This window comes from Carassius auratus, unplaced genomic scaffold (genome assembly GCF_003368295.1).
Source record: "Carassius auratus strain Wakin unplaced genomic scaffold, ASM336829v1 scaf_tig00011294, whole genome shotgun sequence".
Classification (NCBI taxonomy): Eukaryota; Metazoa; Chordata; class Actinopteri; order Cypriniformes; family Cyprinidae; genus Carassius; species Carassius auratus.
The window spans coordinates 954,155-972,173 of record NW_020524189.1 but is presented as its reverse complement, the minus strand read 5'-3'; the positions used below and the strand labels follow the sequence as shown (position 1 = coordinate 972,173).

The window sequence follows — 18,019 nt, the reverse complement described above, 5'->3', positions numbered from 1 at the left end:
CTGAGTGTTAGGGATTTAAACCATTCACATTTCATTCATTTCATCACTTCATCATGTGGTTTGTTGCAGAAAGGTGTGTTATTACTTCAGATATACACATTTTGCATTGCAAAAAAAGAATCAATTTTGCAACTATTTAGTAATGCCCTAACAACCAACTAATGTATAGTATGCATTAGAGTTTGGCTTTGTAAACAGCTACTGATTAGTGCATGTTTTCTGCCACGCTGAGTTCTAACTCTAATGTAGGTTATGGGAGTTCAAATCCAGCATGCAACTTTTCCCAATTCAGTTTCCCCTCTTTCTCCTGATCATTTCCACTCCCCAGTCTGCTAAAATAGAATAATGCCAATGTGAGATGAATAATGGCAAAAAAGAAATAAAAATAAAATGTTGATGGCAAAGCAAAATGTTTGCCTAAAAAGAAATGAGGTTTATGTTTCCCCTAACTTCTTATCATTTCCTTTTCTCAGTTTGCTAAAATAGAATAATGCAAATGCAGAACATAATAATTATATTATTAATAATTTTTTTTAATAGTAATTTTTTTTTTTGCCCTAAAACATATGAGCTTATGTTTCTCACTAGTTGCAACAAAGAAAGATCTACTAACAATTCTGGTGATAGAAATCAAAATGATAAGTTTTTTCTGTAAATAATCACATTATCAGAAGTGAGGCTTTTCCTCAAGAAAAACATCCACTTCAGCATATACAAGTGCATCTCAACAAATTAGAATATGGTGACATGCCAATAAGCTAATCAACTCAAAACACCTGCAAAGGTTTCCCAAGCCTTCAAAATGGTATCTCAAGTTTGTTTGGTTCACTAGGCTACACAATCATGGGGAAGACTGCTGATCTGACAGTTGTCAAGAAGACAATCATTGACACCCTTCACAATGAGGGTAAGCCACAAACATTCATTGCCAAAGAAGCTGGCTGTTCACAGAGTGCTGTATCCAAGCATGTTAACAGAAAGTTGAGTGGAAGGGAAAAGTGTGGAAGAATAAAAAGTGCACAATCAACCGAGAGAAATGCAGCCTTAAGCAAAATTGATTTAAGAATTTGAGTGAGCTTCACAAGTAATGGACTGAGGCTGGGGTCAAGGCATAGAGATGTGTCAAGGAATTTGGCTACAGCTGTTGTATTCCTCTTGTTAAGCCACTCCAGAACCACAGACAAGGTCAGAGGCATCTTACCTGGGCTAAGGAGATGAAATAACTGAATTGTTGCCCAGTGGTCAAAATTCCTCTGTTCAGATGAGAGCAAGTTTTGTATTTCATTTGGAAACCAAGGTCCTAGAGTCTGGAGGGAGGGTGGAGAAGCTCAAAGCCCAAGTAGTTTGAAGTCCAGTGTTAAGTTTCCACAGTCTGTGATGATTTGGGGTGCAATGTCATCTGCTGGTGTTGGTCCATTGTGTTTTTGAAAACCAAACTCACTGCATCCGTTTACCAACAAATTTTGGAGCACTTCATGCTTCCTTTTGTTGACCAGCATTTTGAAAAGGCTGATTTCATTTTTCAGCAGAATTTGGCACCTGCCCACACTGCCAAAAGCATGAAAAGTTGGTTAAATGACCATGGTGTTGTTGTGCTTGACTGGCCAGCAAACTCACCAGACCGGAACCGCAGAGATAATCTATGGAGTATTGTAAAAAGGAAAATGAGAAACAAGAGACCAAAAAAATGCAGATGATCTGAAGGCCACTGTCAAATAAATCTGGGCTTCCATACCAGCTCAGCAGAGCCATAAAACTGATCACGTCCATGCCACGTCGAATTGAGGCAGTAATTAAAGCAAAAGGAGCCACTGCCAATTATTCAGTACATGAACAGTAAATGAACATACTTTCCAGGAGGCTAACAATTCACTTAAAATGTTTTTATTTATTTATTTTTTATTGGTCTTATGAAGTATTCCAATTTGTTGAGATAGTGAATTTGTGTGTTTTTCTTTTTTTTTTTTTTTTTTTTTTTGAGCCAGAATCATCACAGTTAAAAGAACCAAAGACTTAAACTACATACTTCAGTCTGTGTGTAGTGAATTTATTTACTACACAAGTTCCACAATTTGAGTTGAATTAATGAACTAAATGAACTTTTCCACGACATTGTAATTTATTGAGAGGCACCTGTCATTCGCTCTACTGCTTTATATGAAAAAGTAAAAGCTCACCCTGGAAAACAGTTAGATGACCAGAGTGTGTTTGATACTGAAGATGAAATAGTGTATTTAATGTGTGTGCACACATGAGACAAGCACGGAAAGAATGTGAACGGTATGGATTTCCATGGGAAACTTTTTACCCTGTGTGCAGTTGTCATTTACTTATTAACAAACAGCAAACAGTCCTTGAGTTTACTCTGACAGTGAATGACAAGAACAGTTTGAGTCAACAAAGAACGTAGGACAGAAAAAGAATAGATCTAGATCAATCAGACCCTCATAAGTCTTCAGAAAACTTCATGAATAAAAGCCAGATTCTTGAGTAACGGCACAAAAATGAAATAGATAAATAAATAAATAAGCATTAAACTGTTCAACATTTTCACAGGTCTGCATGCAGCCTCCTGCTGCTTCTGTTTTCTCATAAAATGTGTATTTTCCCTATTTTGTCAATTAATGTGTGCCAACAATATCAGAAAAAAATTCAGATTCTAATTTTTTAATTTCTCATTATTATTCCAAGTTGTAATAGAAATGCCATTATATTTCAGACAAACAAACAATAAATAAACAAATAAATTCATAACAGGAGAAATATGAAAATAAGACCTTCAGGATGCACCTCTGAGAAATTAAAAACAGCATATTTTTTATAATATTTGTATCACCATCTGTCAGAACAAAGTGGTATTGTTTTTTTGCATGTTAAAGTTCACATTTAGCATTATAAATAGAATTCCTATTAAATGTTATATTTGCTGTAGTGATAATGTCAGTTTTCAATACTGCAGGTCACTTGCACTTTTTCACTGCACATGTGACACGATGCCAACTAACCTAAATTCTTCCAAGTGTAAAAATCTGGTACTTGCGATGAATGTTCTCCATATCCAAAAAATGTTATGTTAGTTAATAAAAAAACACACTTGTTCATGTTTGTTCATGTTAGTGCATTAACTAATGTTAACAGTTCCAACTTTACTTCAAAATTAAATGATGAAGTTACATTAAGATGAAAAAATGCTGTATTGTTCATTGTTATTTCATGCGGTTAACTAATGTTAATGAATGGCAGCTTTTCTAAAGTGTTAACAAAACTGAAATGCTGATTCTTGTGGTCATCTCTGTTTAATATCAAAGTGGCAATTTTGGCAATTTTGTGAAACATTTGACAGCAGGTACAAGGCTTTGTTTGGTCTCATGTCTCACGAATCGGTGCAATATTTCACCTTCTCAATCTATTTATTGAGGAACTCTATAGGAGTGTGTGTGCTCCATTGTGCTCAGATCTTGCGTTGTGTCGTGGTGTTATTTGTGGGCAGGGTGAGGGCTCTCTCAATGTGACATTTAAACCCGGCAGTGCAGTGACTCCTGCACTCACTTTAATTGAAACAGATGGAGAATCTGAGACACGGCCGAAGGGCACGAGCTCTGGGTCTACACACACACACACACACACACTGCTAAACATATACTGCATTTATCTGCTGAGACAATCATCGCTATTACTATTGCTCAGACTTGATCCATAGCATCAAGTATTAAAGTTTGGCACATAACTTGTCTCCTGCAATGTTTGTGTTAAAGATACTGTATGAACAATATATCAAATTGCTCAGCTTGTATCACCATTACTTTTTCCATTTACGTCCGGTGGACATGAAAAAAAATCATTATAAAAAGCATTATAAAACTGCATATTACAGTCTCTTCTAAAATAGCAGCATTTCATTGTCCAGATAAATCATGCACAACAATCACTACCACATTTGACAAAACAAACCCAATCTGGATGCTCCAAAAACCACATGACAAAAGCACTGGAGTGCAATAAAAACAGACTTAAAAACATATCTGATAACACTCATCCTCTTGAATGAAACAACATTTCATGCTTTACCTTGAATATGATACAGAATAATCCAGAACTTGTCTTTTTCTGTCACGAAAGGTTATAGCTCAGGAGCACAAAGTTCAGGCATAACTCGACTCCATCCGCTAACTGACTCCAGTGACCATCCAAGAGAGGCAGAGAAAGGGAGAGAGGGATGAAGGAGGTGGAGAAGGAGGTGAGCTATTCACCTGTGGCTCAACGATTAGACGCCGATCAGCCACTGAATTAAAACCCATTGAGAAAGAGTGGTGAAGCTGGTCCCAGGTCAGTGAGCAGGCCGCTGTGAGCTCACACTGCCCTCCTGTATGCAGCTGATAGCAGGCAGGGTAAGAGGATCTGTACTTCGTCTGGGATGAAAACAATACCTGCTCGCTCAGGCTACACCGTTCACTGAGGGTGGTTTATAGGTGGCGGCAGTGTTTTTCTTTGCTGGTGGGGCAGTCAGTGAAATAGACCTGTCAACACATTGCTGTTATGTGAAGATAGGCTTCCTTTTTGACCATAGCTGAGCACAAACACACAAACACACATAAGCAGAGATCTTTGCAGTAGCTGCCAGTATACAAGGTGAAATGCAGACGCATAGTTTTCAGTTGAGTCACTTATCAGTTAATATATCTACTGTACAGAGTTTGTGCTGACAAATGCGTGCAAGGTTTGAATGAGAACACTGTGTCCTAAACTAGAATTCTCTGGAAGAACGGTAACGTACACCTTCATTCATTATACATTCTTACTTCCAGTCCTTCTTTGTATCCATGTCTCTATCTGGGAGTGTTCGGAGTGACACACTACTCATGCAATTGCTGCAGTATGCGTTATGTATACTATGAACATGTTCAAGGAATACTGTATGAACATTTTTATACAGACTTGGTTAATAACCTTATTATATTTATATTATATTTTTTTCGCTTCGTCATTTCAGATGCATGAAGAGAGCTGTGATGCATCCAAACTACATTACATCCATTACATATGGTGGAGCAGACCATCCAAAAAGTGCAGCAGATGTGGCGCATCCTACAGATGACAAGAACCTTGCACTTGAAGCTATTTCAGAATGTTTATGTACCCCAACCATTATAAATAAATTAAAAATATATCTATATTAAGCAGCACAACTGTTTTCAGCATTGATAATAAGAAGAAATGATTCCTGAGCAAATCAAAATATTAGACATATGTGACACACAAGACTGGAGTAATGATGCTGAAAATTCAGATTTGCAGCATAGGAATAAATTACATTTTAAAAAATATACAAATAGAAAACGATTTAAAATTGTAATGCTATTTCACAGTTACCTGCTTTTACTTGTTTTAACAGTACTTTTAATTTAAAGAAATGTAGCCTTGGTAAGAATAAGATACTTTTTTTCCAAAACAAAAACATATTTTACCAACCCTAAACGTTTGAACAATAGGGCATATATTTTTTTGTACAAGTTTATAATAAATATTTGACTGTTTTTCCAACCATAAGAATAAAGAGCTTTATCAACATAAAAAAGTTCAAATTCAATAAATCATATTTCAATATATTTTTTTAATTGTATGAAACAGTGGATTGTCATAGAAGCTGAAAATTAATCAAATAAGAATTTCAAAGTATTTGATTTTCATTTTACCACGTGTATAGATATGAGCTCGCAGCTGAGATGATGCACAGCTTTGATGCTTCTAGTTGAAACACATGAGAGATGAAAACTGGACAACTCTCACTAAATTAAACATGCCTGTGACATTTTAGCAGGCATGCTTCAAATCTTTATCAATGCATGCCATGCACTATTTAACAGGCTCTTTTTTTTTTTACATAGAGTATGCAGCATGCTAGTATCCCATATCAAATATAACCCTTGCTCAGTATCTGTCTCTCTCACAATAAGACATTAATAAAGTTAAAGAAGGGAAAGCCATCCCAGCTTTGACAAGACAACACACATACACCAATGCTTCCTGCTGCATTTATGGTTGCAAAATTAGCTGCTAATCAATGTCCGAGTGTCTGCTGGACAGTAATTTTACAGCATGCAGAACTTCATGGACTGTCATAACTCTGAAATGAGATGCATAAAACTTTAACAGGAAGTGAAACTCTAGATGCATATTAGGTCACAATGACAACAGAGGAGAGGCAAGGTCTTTGTGGTATAAATATTGCCACTTAAACCTGTTTAATATTATAATATAAACAAGCACAAACTGTTTAGTGCACCCACACATACACACAAAAGTTTCTAATATATATGCAGTAAACTTGTATTTTACCACCTTTTAGGAATAAAGTTAATATCTATAGCGAGACACATTTAACAAACCTATTTAAACTGATGCTAAAACAAAGAAATATAAAAATACTTTGCTATCACTTTACATTAGTGCTATCCATTATGTGTGTGAGAAAATGGTTTCAGTCACACATTTTGCAGGTATGGGTATTTGCTAGTATTTGCTACTGCTGTCAGACACATTTGTCTTTAAACGGAGCTGGAATAAAATATGATGGAAAGGAGAGTGAGAAAGAGAGAAAGTCACGTTCCTGAGTCCTGAAATGTCATGTTCAATGACCTAAAACCCTGTCTAACCTTTGACCCACAGCTCAAACACCCCAAAAGAGCCATTTTAACACTTTTGTTTTTTTGTTTTATTTAATACTTTCTTTATCTGTTCATATCTTTGCTGTGTTTAAATGTGCTATATAAATAAAATTAACTTATTTTTAATGTAAACATTTACAATTTGTGTTATAACTTGTATAAACACCTTTGCATGAGGAATGAAACCAGACATTCATGAGAAACCGTATTCATGTTTTATGATTTATGTCAGTGAAATTGTCAATACTTATTACACTTTAATGGACAGAAATTCCAAGCACACAGTCTAGATCCATTTGCCACTCATTTTTCGATGGTATCTGTAAGCTGTAACAAAGGCACTTTGTTTTGCACTTGTCTGTTATTATCATCGATTTCAGATTTAGCCACTCAAAAACATAATGGAAACAGGCACTTCCTGTCTAAGCGGGCAGTTCATGATCATAATAAATAATAGGTCTGGTCTATGTATGCTCCCTGCAAGTCATCCTGGGAGATTCTTAGGGTTTAAAGTTTGAAAATCAATCAAGAGATTGTTGTCAGAATAAACTAAATAGAACAAGTTTTCAGAATGTAATGAACAAGAATTCATATTTCTGGTGAAGGAATACAGGAATACCTTTAGCATTAAATGTGCAGGACAATTACTGAGCTGTCAAAGTGAATGATGGAAAATGTAGTCTGGTCACCTTTTAACCTGGGTCAATTTACAGCTATAATTAAAACATTTCTAAAGTCAAAATGCACAGTTATTGTAAATATTAGCATTTATTATGATCAATACAATTAATATGATCAATAACAGAGCTCAAATGAATTTACCGGTAGCTAATTATGACATCTTAGTGGTGTTTGTGTGCAATTATCTCACAGCATGTGTGGACCAGAGTTTCTGGTGAAGAAATGACTGTAAAATACCTGCTGAAGACCTCCTGTGGTTTGCTCAGACTGATATTTCCCCCTAAGGAGAGAATGTTTATCTGCTTCTGAAACATGCTGCAAGTGTGAATGAAGTACCATGGAGAGGGAGATAATCTTGTAATAAACACCATTTACCGTACAGAGAATTTCACACACATTTCATGACCCCTTTGGGCACACAGTACATCACAGTGTGTGCAACAACATGTAATGCCCACTCAATGAAACATTAACCCTTTCATTTCAAACACAATCCTTCACGCAGTATATCCTTCCAAAGAAAGCGGAAAGATTACCACATTCATATCCCATGGAATTACACATTTTGCCATTAAATACCATTTCCAAAAATGTATGGGTACCAGTGCTTGCAAAATAGACGGTATCACATAGTAATACTACTGTAGTAATTGAATGCACAATGGCATTAACATCCAGAAACACCATATACACCCAAAAACATAGTTTAGAACACCATTTATAATTTACCACAGTATTACATATTACCCTGTGTGGAAAAATAAGTGCATTTTAGCCTGTTTTTTGTTTTATTATGTAAATATTATGTATCTATTGTACTAAAGAATATACTTAAATGCATGTATATAATGAACTGCAATTCAATTAATGCAATTAAATTTATATTAAATGCAATTTGCTGGACTTTAGAGTGCATTTACTGACCCACATAAGTACATGTGATATTTTAATTACTTGTTTTTAGTTTGAAATATGGTTAAAGTGTATACTGACAATGTACTGTCATTTAAATAAATTAATGATAAATATGTACATTGTTTCAAATACATATACTTGTAAGATTTGAAGTACACTACAACAACACATTCAATACAGTTAAGCTTGCTTTTTTTTTTTCAAAAGCAACAATATTTAAAGTCAGAAAACTATAATAAACTCATGTTTTTAACCCTACCATAATATTTCTATAGCAGCTTATTCTGAAAAAAAAAAACGTCACATTTTTTTTTCAACGTTTAACAGTAATAAGAGAATGATGGCATATTAAAGCATGGTAGTATTGTCTGACACCATCCCAGAGTCAACGTATTGTCTTTGTAGTTCTTTTGTAAGGTTAGACACAAACACAACCTGATCCTCACAACACATCTGTTCCGAGACTCTAAAAAGCTCATTTACAGTCAAAGAGCAGAAAAAAAGTTGACATGTCTTTGGTTCTGTTTCCTGTCTGAGACTCTGTGACAGTCGGAGCACGGCTAGTGAACATCTGAGAAACTTTCACACTCTTATAATCACAGACACAATCCAATCATTTCTTGTCAAGGTGTTTGTTTCCCCTTCTGAGTTCCTTCGAGAAGCACATTTTATTCCTCTGTTTATGAATCCACGGGCATTAGAGAAAACACATTTCCCTCACACCCCACCGAGTGTGTGTGTGTGTGTGTGTGTGTATGTTTTGTTTTACTATTCCACAGCACGCTAAACTTCAGAACAGAAAACTGACAGCGCTAACAATCACAATTGTTACAATGGCAATGCCACTTTCCGCTATGCTAACGTTTACAGAAATGCTTGAACCTTTCATATTGACTCGTGAAGATAGAGTGAATGAGAAATAAAATGAACAGGGTGAAATGTTGAACAGCAAGGAGAATGGGGCAAAGGGAACAAGGGGGCGATTGCTGTTATCGAATTGGACAGGTAGAAATTGAATCAGCATTGCTACCAGTACTAGAGTAATTGATTCTCAGATGAGGCCACTTTAGGATACAGTGAGAAAGAGAAAGGGCAAGAGAAAATGAAAGTTGGGGATTCTCAAATAAGATAGATTAACAAAGAAATATTTTTTGAATAAGTTCCTGCAATAACTTGCAGACACTTATTCATATAAAATTTGTCAAATACAGATAAGATGCAGGTAGATAAAATAAAAAGTGTATATATACACTTATATATACATATATTACATATATTTTTCACACTTTCCTCCTAATTCAAGCAATGGTGCAGCAGAGGTTTTTATATATGAATGTATTTCTGAAGGGAACCTTAATCACAAAAGTTTTGTTGTCATTTTCATTTTAACTGATAAAGTAGTGTTTATGAGCACAGAAAATCAATCTGAATATTCAATAAGCCCATCTGCAGGATGCGAAAATACACAAATAAATCCAATAATAATTTAAACGTCTAACTCATCCCTTTTCTTAAAAAATGGTTTAATGTTTGAAATGTGAGGTTTATCATTTTATCATTTATTTTTTTATTTTGTTTAAATCTGTATCTCAACTAGAAGTCATGTTTTTAGTCATTTTACAGTTTAATATTACCATAGATATTAACATACCCTACTCAAATGGTATTCATTTTCATTTTAAATTCATTTTTGCAGGTCTTAAACAGTCTTCATAATTTGTGTGTGTGTGTGTGTGTGTGTGTGTGTGTGTGTGCGCGTGTGTGTGTGTGTGTGTGTGTGTGTGTGTTTACTGCTTCAGTCGTCTCTCTGGACTATAGAGGATGAGCAGTGAGATATCCCCGTGTTCTGCTCTGCTGCTCTTAATGAGAGTCAAACACAGAAATGACCACTAGGAGGACAGCAGCATATGTTCATTAAAAAATTTTTCCTATTCCTTTCCATAACTTCCTGTCTCCGGTTTCAGCTTCCATTCAAAGTGAAGGGACTGGAGCGCCGACATCCTCCATGGTTTCTTGCTTTCGTTCTACTACGGTATTGCAGTACAGTGCTTATAACATAGAGTTCAGATTAAGACCAGACATTTTTAGATACTAGATTTTATAAAACAAATTGTAAACTGCTCTGGATGAATAAACGTAAATACAACAGCTACATACAGTATGGATACAACCTGAAAACTTTGAAATGCTGCAAGTTCAACCAAAAAAAACCATCCGCATCCCTCAGACGCAGTCAATCAAAGTCAATCAACCAATCAAGAACATCTCACAGCCAATTCGATTCTGAGAAGAGGAGGAAAAGCTATAATCTCTGGTTTTATAATTCTGTACAGCTGCTTGGAGAATATAGGTGAAGGCCGATGTGATATCACATCAGTAATTCAACACAGATCTGATGTATCACTAGCTCAAGGAGGGTGAAGATCAAGATATGCTCTCTATCTCTCTCTCTTTCACACACACAGGTAAAAGCACTATGAATAATGAAGGGAGACGTGGAGAAAAAAACGCATCTTTGAAAGAATAAAGACCTGCTCTCCTCCTCTGTCCTGCCAGTGTCAAACTAATGAGACTATGGTCATAAAAACAAATGTAAAAAATAGCAATAATATATAAATAAATTAAAGAATCAAAGGAAAGAACATAGGGAGAGAGCGAGGGTGAAAAACACAACCATGACACCTCTGATTACAAGTGCAGCTTTGCCTCGGGATGATAAAGCTCCGGAAATACTTGTTTCCATTAATATGGAAATGGAAGAAAGCAAGGGTTTACTGCGAGCAGACGAGCAGAATGGCAAACAGTTAAAGATAATAGATGGTGTCCTTCAAGATAACAGAAGCTGGCAGAGTTATTTACAGGAAGGGTAACTGTGAGTTATTAATAATATTCAACTCCAGTGGACCTGTTGACCTCAAGTTGTCCATCCACTCGCATTGTGTCTGTGTGAGCATGTGCGGTGTTGTTTGGTCTCGTTCTTCTACACAATGTTTTATGGTAATGTGCTAAATGTAATGAAGATTTTAATGTTTTTAATTAGAATCCATTATCTTTGATCTAGCTAGCATACCGCCGTGTTCCTGAAGTAACAGTGCATCAGTATGTAAATTAAGTGTGTTGATATTTTTCCACTTTAATTAGTTACCATGAATTAGTTTAAAATCATACATCCAAATGAGATGAAAACAAACAACCATAAACAACCATAATGGTGGTCACTACTAGTGGATGCACTGTTAAATTTTGTGTAATTATTTGAACCTGTGTCCTAACAGTATATATAAAATATATAACTGTGTAAAATACATTTTAAACAAATTATTCAAGTTTAACTGTTTAATTTCTAAAATAAATAAATATATAAATGTATAAACTGTTATAAATTATATAAAGTTATTATGGGTTAAATGCAAATAATAATTATATTTCTTATAATTGTTTAACCTGTGTCCCGTGTTGTGGTAAATAAAATAAAATAAAAGGTAAAATAAGATTTACAAAAGTGATTTCATAAACATAAAAAATAATAACAATAACTGCAAGCAAAGTGTCTACTTTAATGTTTCAAATAACTTTTGTGAAAATAAAATGTCAAAATATGAAAGAAATAATGTTCTATTGTTAGTCAGCATGACAGATATATTCATGTGAAAATTAAACAACATACTTTTAATCTGTATTTACTAAAATATATAAAAGAATAATTAATCATAATAAATTTTAGTATATTTAAAATATTCTCTTACCAACAAATGGGTAAAATATAGTGGTTTGAAAGATAGTGACAAAAATGTACAAACATTTAAATATATTATTATTATTATTATTATTTTTTTATTTCTGTAAATTATGGTTAAAATATATGACAGATATTATTTTTTGCTCAGGAAAAATAAATAAATAAATATACAGGACACATTATAATGTGCATAAAATATTCCGAGCTGCAATATGTCTTTAAAATGAATCAAAAGACATTGTATACACATACACATCCATAATAAATGCATCAAAGCTTCTATTTCGTTGCACATTGTAACTACAAAATAGACCTGCGTTTGTGTGACTGATTCATATTGCTGTTAAACAGGTTTTCACTATAACATATCTTACATTTGAATTATTCTTAGCTCACATGTGTGTGCATCCTCTACAATGTTTTTTATGACAATAATAAGGGAAACCCTGCCAACTCAAGCAGGAAAATGTCATGTTGACACAAGTTGTGGATTACCCTCCAAAAGTCCCCAAGTGTGTGTGGCTTAAAACCATGGCTTATGGTTTAAAAGATCTACTGAAAGAGTACAGAGTTTGCGGTGGGATACAGCTAATGCCATTTCATACTTCTTTATTCGGCTTGCTAATAGCCTCTCTGTGGGTCTGTCAGACTTTGAAGGGGGGAAGGGGCGAGCTCATCTCTCCTGTTCACTCATCTCTAACTTGACCCTACATTTTTACATTTTCTGAAGGAAATATAGAGTCTGTGCAAAACTCCCAGTCAGTGTGCTAGGGTGTTGCTGTGCCATTGCTAGGGGGTGGTTGATAGGTGGCTGCTTACTGCCAGAAGAGAGTTTAAGGGCCCTATCAGACACCCAGTGCAATGCAGTGCTAGGTGTAGTGCAAGCATTACTTTCACCCCGACGCAGTTCTCATTTTCCCGTCCTGCCCTGCGTTGTTTAAATAGCAATTTGTGCGCTCATGGGTGAGCTTGTTTAAAAACAAGGTGTGCTCAGGCGCATTGCTGGCGCATTTCTATTTTAAGGAACTGAACAAAGAAAGTTGTCATCCCCGAAATAAACAAATAATCTGGTATTTCATAACCATAAACTGGAATAAAATTATATATATATATATATATATATAAAACTGACAAAAGCACATAAAGAAAACCCACAAAATCACAAAACTAAGAAAGAAAAAAATAATAATTCAAAATATTGAATGAAATATGTAATTGACCCAGGAGCACCATGAAAGCACCACAACACTGTTAATAAATTAAAGTACAAATATGGCATAACCATCTACAGTATTGAGAGAAAAGAGCTGTTGTAAAGTCTCTGAGGGCCAGGAAAGCTTGTGGTGATTGATAGTGTTGGTGGTTTGAGGGCAGATTACCCTCTGCATATTACGGCCGGCTGATTAATGAGAACATTTTCTTCTTAATTCTAGTCAGCAGACATTCACGATACCCTCTGCAGGGATCCAGAGACTTCTAACTGTTCTTTGACTCTGAATGTTTAATAAACATGATAGCAGTGGCAAATGTCCGGCAGGCTAAATGGATGATGAGAACTGAATCCCATTCAGAAAGTTAATCAAGCTGTCTGTACAGGCAGATGTTGGGCTTAATTTGGGTGATAGCTGATGTTGGACATGAGGTAACATCTGGAGGCCTGACACGGTTCGGGATTGTGTAGTTCTTTCCAATTTGTCCCCCAGGAAGGAGGTGAGGGGGTCAAAGGAGTCAAACTGCCCGGCGTTCAGACGTTGTCAGGCTTGTCCGTTTGCTTCAGACAGAGTGAAGGGGGTCTGCAAATAAACATTAAACGGAGAGTTCCGGTCCTTGATTCTGATTGGTTGAGCCAAGTTTGACGCTGTTGTAAATTACTCTACAGACATCCACCTTTGTTTACATTTATGTGTTGCTCGGCAACCACTTTGTTGGTACCACGACCATTTCTGATGAACTATTTGCTCTGTTTTATTTTGAGAAACCGTATAAGGAATAACCGTTTTCTAAAAGCAATAAACCCTGTGAAGCCGTGGTTTACAGTGCATTTATAACAGCTAAGGGGCGCTGTTGCATGATGCGATGCTTCCAAGTTATAAATTCACTGTAAACCATGGCTTCACAGGGCTTATTGCTTTATTTTAGCATACAAGATGATTCAAATCCAGAACAGAGGTACCTGGCTCTCATTTAAATGGGTATATCTGGTCAGCAAGATAATTTTATAAGGGTACACGAAAAGTTTTAATAATAATATAAAATATAAATATATCCTTAAAATTAGCTATTTTTGTTTGACTTTGTGCTGCATGATTTGCAGACAAAAAAACTACTGTGACATCACTAGAATTTTAGTAAAATAAATATATAGGTTTTAGCTTGTCACAGACAGGTTTGGTAATTACTTTGCCAGTTGATCTTAGTTAAACCTAACAAAAATAACTAACATTTCTTTAAAAAAAATTATTTACAATTATTATTATTTTAACATTTTATTATTATTATTATTATTATTATTATTATTATTATTATTATTATTATTATTATTATGTCCATAACATGAAAGGGGTGGTGAAGAAAACAATAATATTACATTTAATATACAGTACAAATAAAATTGCTATACTTAATATTATTTTAATTTCTCAATTTTCAAATGTTAAATTACTGAATTTTATAAAAATGTTAAATATTACCATTTTAATATTCAATTGAATAACAAAAAAAAAAAGAATTTATTTAACAATACAACTGTCAGACTGCAATACTACCATTTTGTTTTTGATTTGAAAACACCAGATCATGAGCTGCTTGTATGGAAAAGATACACGCAGAGCATATATTTATTTCATTAAAATCACAGCCTTTGAGACTGCATAATCGCAGTAAATCATATCACCATTTCAGTTTTATTTTAATTAATCATGCAGCCATAGTTTGGCTTTGCAATCACTGTAATTATATTTATTTGGAACCAAAGAGAAGTACACTAAATTAGCGCACTTGATCCTGAGTGATTCGAGCCCAATCACACTTACACATATACACCTGGATAAAAAGATGGAGTCTCTTATAGGCACACACACATTAATCCCAGCACTGCTGCATACCTGAATCAGATCCAGAAAATGATCCAAGCTAAGCTGCAACTGAAGTTAGATTAAATTGCTCTTGCCACCCAAATGACTCTTTAAACATTAACAGAGTGTGCTGTTGGGCTTTGTTGCATAACCCTGCTCTCAGTGCCAGCACCGACCAATTACAGCCAGAGATGAGACTAATGGATCTATGCCACAATTTGAGGAAATGCAGCACTCATAGCACTGTGGGAAAAATCAGGTCACTCTCTCATAACAAATAATATCAGTAAGAGCCTGAAGCATAGCTGCGTGAAATACTACTGGCGTAAAAAGAACAACAGAATTCATAAATGCTGAATTTCAGGTACAGTTAAATTCATGAAATACTGTTTGACTCTATTAAATGTTTTACTCAGGTTATAAAAATCTTAAATCCCCAAGATGCATTGCTTAATTAGTTTGGTTTCAGAGGCTTTTAAAAAATCATACTAATCATCAGCAAAAACAACTACACAGTCCAGGCAAGTTTCTGCTGTTTTACTAATCGAGCACACCGTTAGTTCAGTCAGGCCACGGAAGCATAGGCTGTGACCAGTTGATGTGGTCAGCTGTCAAATCGCTGCAATCACTACCATTTTCCTATTAGACACGGGACATAAATACATGGCACCACTGCTCTGTAAGTATGCTCAACAGCTCGCAACCCTCCCTCTCCATTATAAGCATGAGCATATTACTGTGCACCTTCTGGTTGTCGTCTCCTTCTTTGTTTCAGATCACTAAGGCTTTCAAATTTTAGCTGGCATAGACCTCACTGCTGAGAGACACTGATCTTCATAACCAGGCTACAGCATAGACGTCCCACTGCCACATCTACATGATTATTACTGTTTCCTTTAAAGACATTACTAACAGTCTTAATTGTCATGTATTGTATTTCTAAGCTGATGGTTCCGGGAGTTAATGTTAAAGCTCTTGTATGTGCAATTATTCTGGGAGCAAGAACCCCTATAAGGAACCTTACTGCCAAAGGTAAATTGTGTTCAATAAACTCAAGTAACTTGCCAAAGTGGTTCCTGTGTTAAATGACTTTATGCATTCATGAGGCCTGTTGACAGATTGTCAAGAGCTACAGACTGTGATTGAGAACTAATGCCATTTTTAATCATGCAATTTAACTCTTTCACTAATCATGCATAATTGCTTTTTTTTTCATAAACACAAACTTTTATGCTGCTCACATATTATTGTAGTTTATGCTGAATACAGTGTAAATTAAGTACTTTAGAAATTAATATGTTTTTAAGATACTGGAAAAAGCACAAATGTCAGGGCATGTCAAAACTTCTCCAGACCCCCAAAACCCCCTCAGACCCCAGAGGGTTAAACGCATCAAACACAACTTGATCTGGTTGGTCTGTTGCCCCATAAGTCAAGCTGGGCTACTTGCAACAATAAACAGCTTATTTAACCAACGCTACACCATGATTACCAAAGAAAAAAAAAACATCTACTTAACAAATGTAAAATGCAAGTTACCATAGTTAAAAAAGTCTGCCAAATTAATAAGGTGCCAGTACACTATAATTAAAAATCTAAATTACTTAAAAAATAATTGCTGTTCTTCTGAAGTTTCTATTGATCTAAGAATCCTAAAAGAAATGTGTCACAGTTGTGTTGCTTTATATTATGGAGACTGTTTTCAACACTGATAATAAGACATTTATCTTGAGCAGAAAATCAGCATATTATAATTATTTCTGAAGGATCATGTAGGACACTGAAAACGTGAGCAATGATGCTGAAAATTCAGCTTTGCAGCACAGGAACAAATTACAGAATACAAAATACATTCAAATAGAAAAAAGTTATTTTAAATCAGGGGTGTCATACTCAACCCTGCTCCAACACACATAGCATATAGTTTTCAAATAAGCCTGAAGGATTTGATTAGTAGGATCAGGTGTGTTTAATTAGGGTTGAATCTAAACTTTGAAGTGCTCTAACCCTCCAAGATAATACTGTTTGATCAAAACACAACCTTCTTTCAAAAACATTAAAAAAAAAAAACTTTACTTAACCAGATTTTGCCATCATTGCCCATTTAAAACCAGTTAAAACCACTTTGGAATTTAAGCCGTTAGGAATCTAAAGTTGTTTTTGAGAGGATTTTTAAATGTTCAGCAACAAAATACTCCAAAATGACAGTACTCAATTATATTTAAATAACAGAATGATGCATAATGAATGAACAAAATTACTATCTGTTGGTGGCCACTCGAGAAAAAAAAAAAAAAAACATTGAGTAATGTACTCAAGCCTAAAGAAAGCACATTCACTTGGGTCATTAATATTGGTTCAGCATTATGAACACGAACAGAATCCAGTCATGTAGCATCACTTTATGGTTTGGTGCTCATCTCAGCACTGCTGAAAAGACCTGTGTGATAACACTTACCAGAGTCTCTGAGGACATCGGCCAACCCTAACTTTAAGCAAAACAGACCTTGTACATTGAACTCACCAATACTCGAGGTTCGAGGCTGGATGTCTCCCTTCTCTTGAGTATATTTAATCTGTTGGTGATAAAGTCTGTCCCTTCTATTCCTCAGAGAAGCAGTGAGTGTCAGAGAGAGAGACAGAAAGAGTTCTGGGCTTATCAAACTTTGCCTTAAAAAAATAAGCGTTTTCTGCTGTCGTGTCGGAGGGAAGCATTTCCTGATGTTCTCTGAGAGTAAGATTGGGTTTGGTGATGTAAACCCATCTGTTACGATGCCATGCGGGGATTGCCGACAGGAAGTTCAGTTTTTATACCGAACACCACACCCACATCGTGTTAGTGAAGGTGGGAGTGACGGAGAGAATGTGTGTATGTGTAAGCCTCAAAGGACAGATCTAGACAGATTGGTCTTTTCCCTTGGACACACACCCCTAACTGAGAAACA

The 18,019-nt window shown here is 35.3% G+C and overlaps 1 protein-coding gene across 1 annotated transcript in view; it reads right to left on the bottom strand.

Moving 5' to 3' along the window:
- The window catches only part of LOC113073073 (SH3 and multiple ankyrin repeat domains protein 3-like), a gene marked incomplete at its 3' end in the record, with an annotated part of 139,344 nt that extends 121,614 nt beyond the window's left edge, over window positions 1-17,730 (bottom strand). The window contains exon 1 of the mRNA XM_026245976.1: window positions 17,599-17,730. The remainder of the gene's footprint in view (window positions 1-17,598) is intronic.
- Window positions 17,731-18,019: the final 289 nt, after the last annotated feature.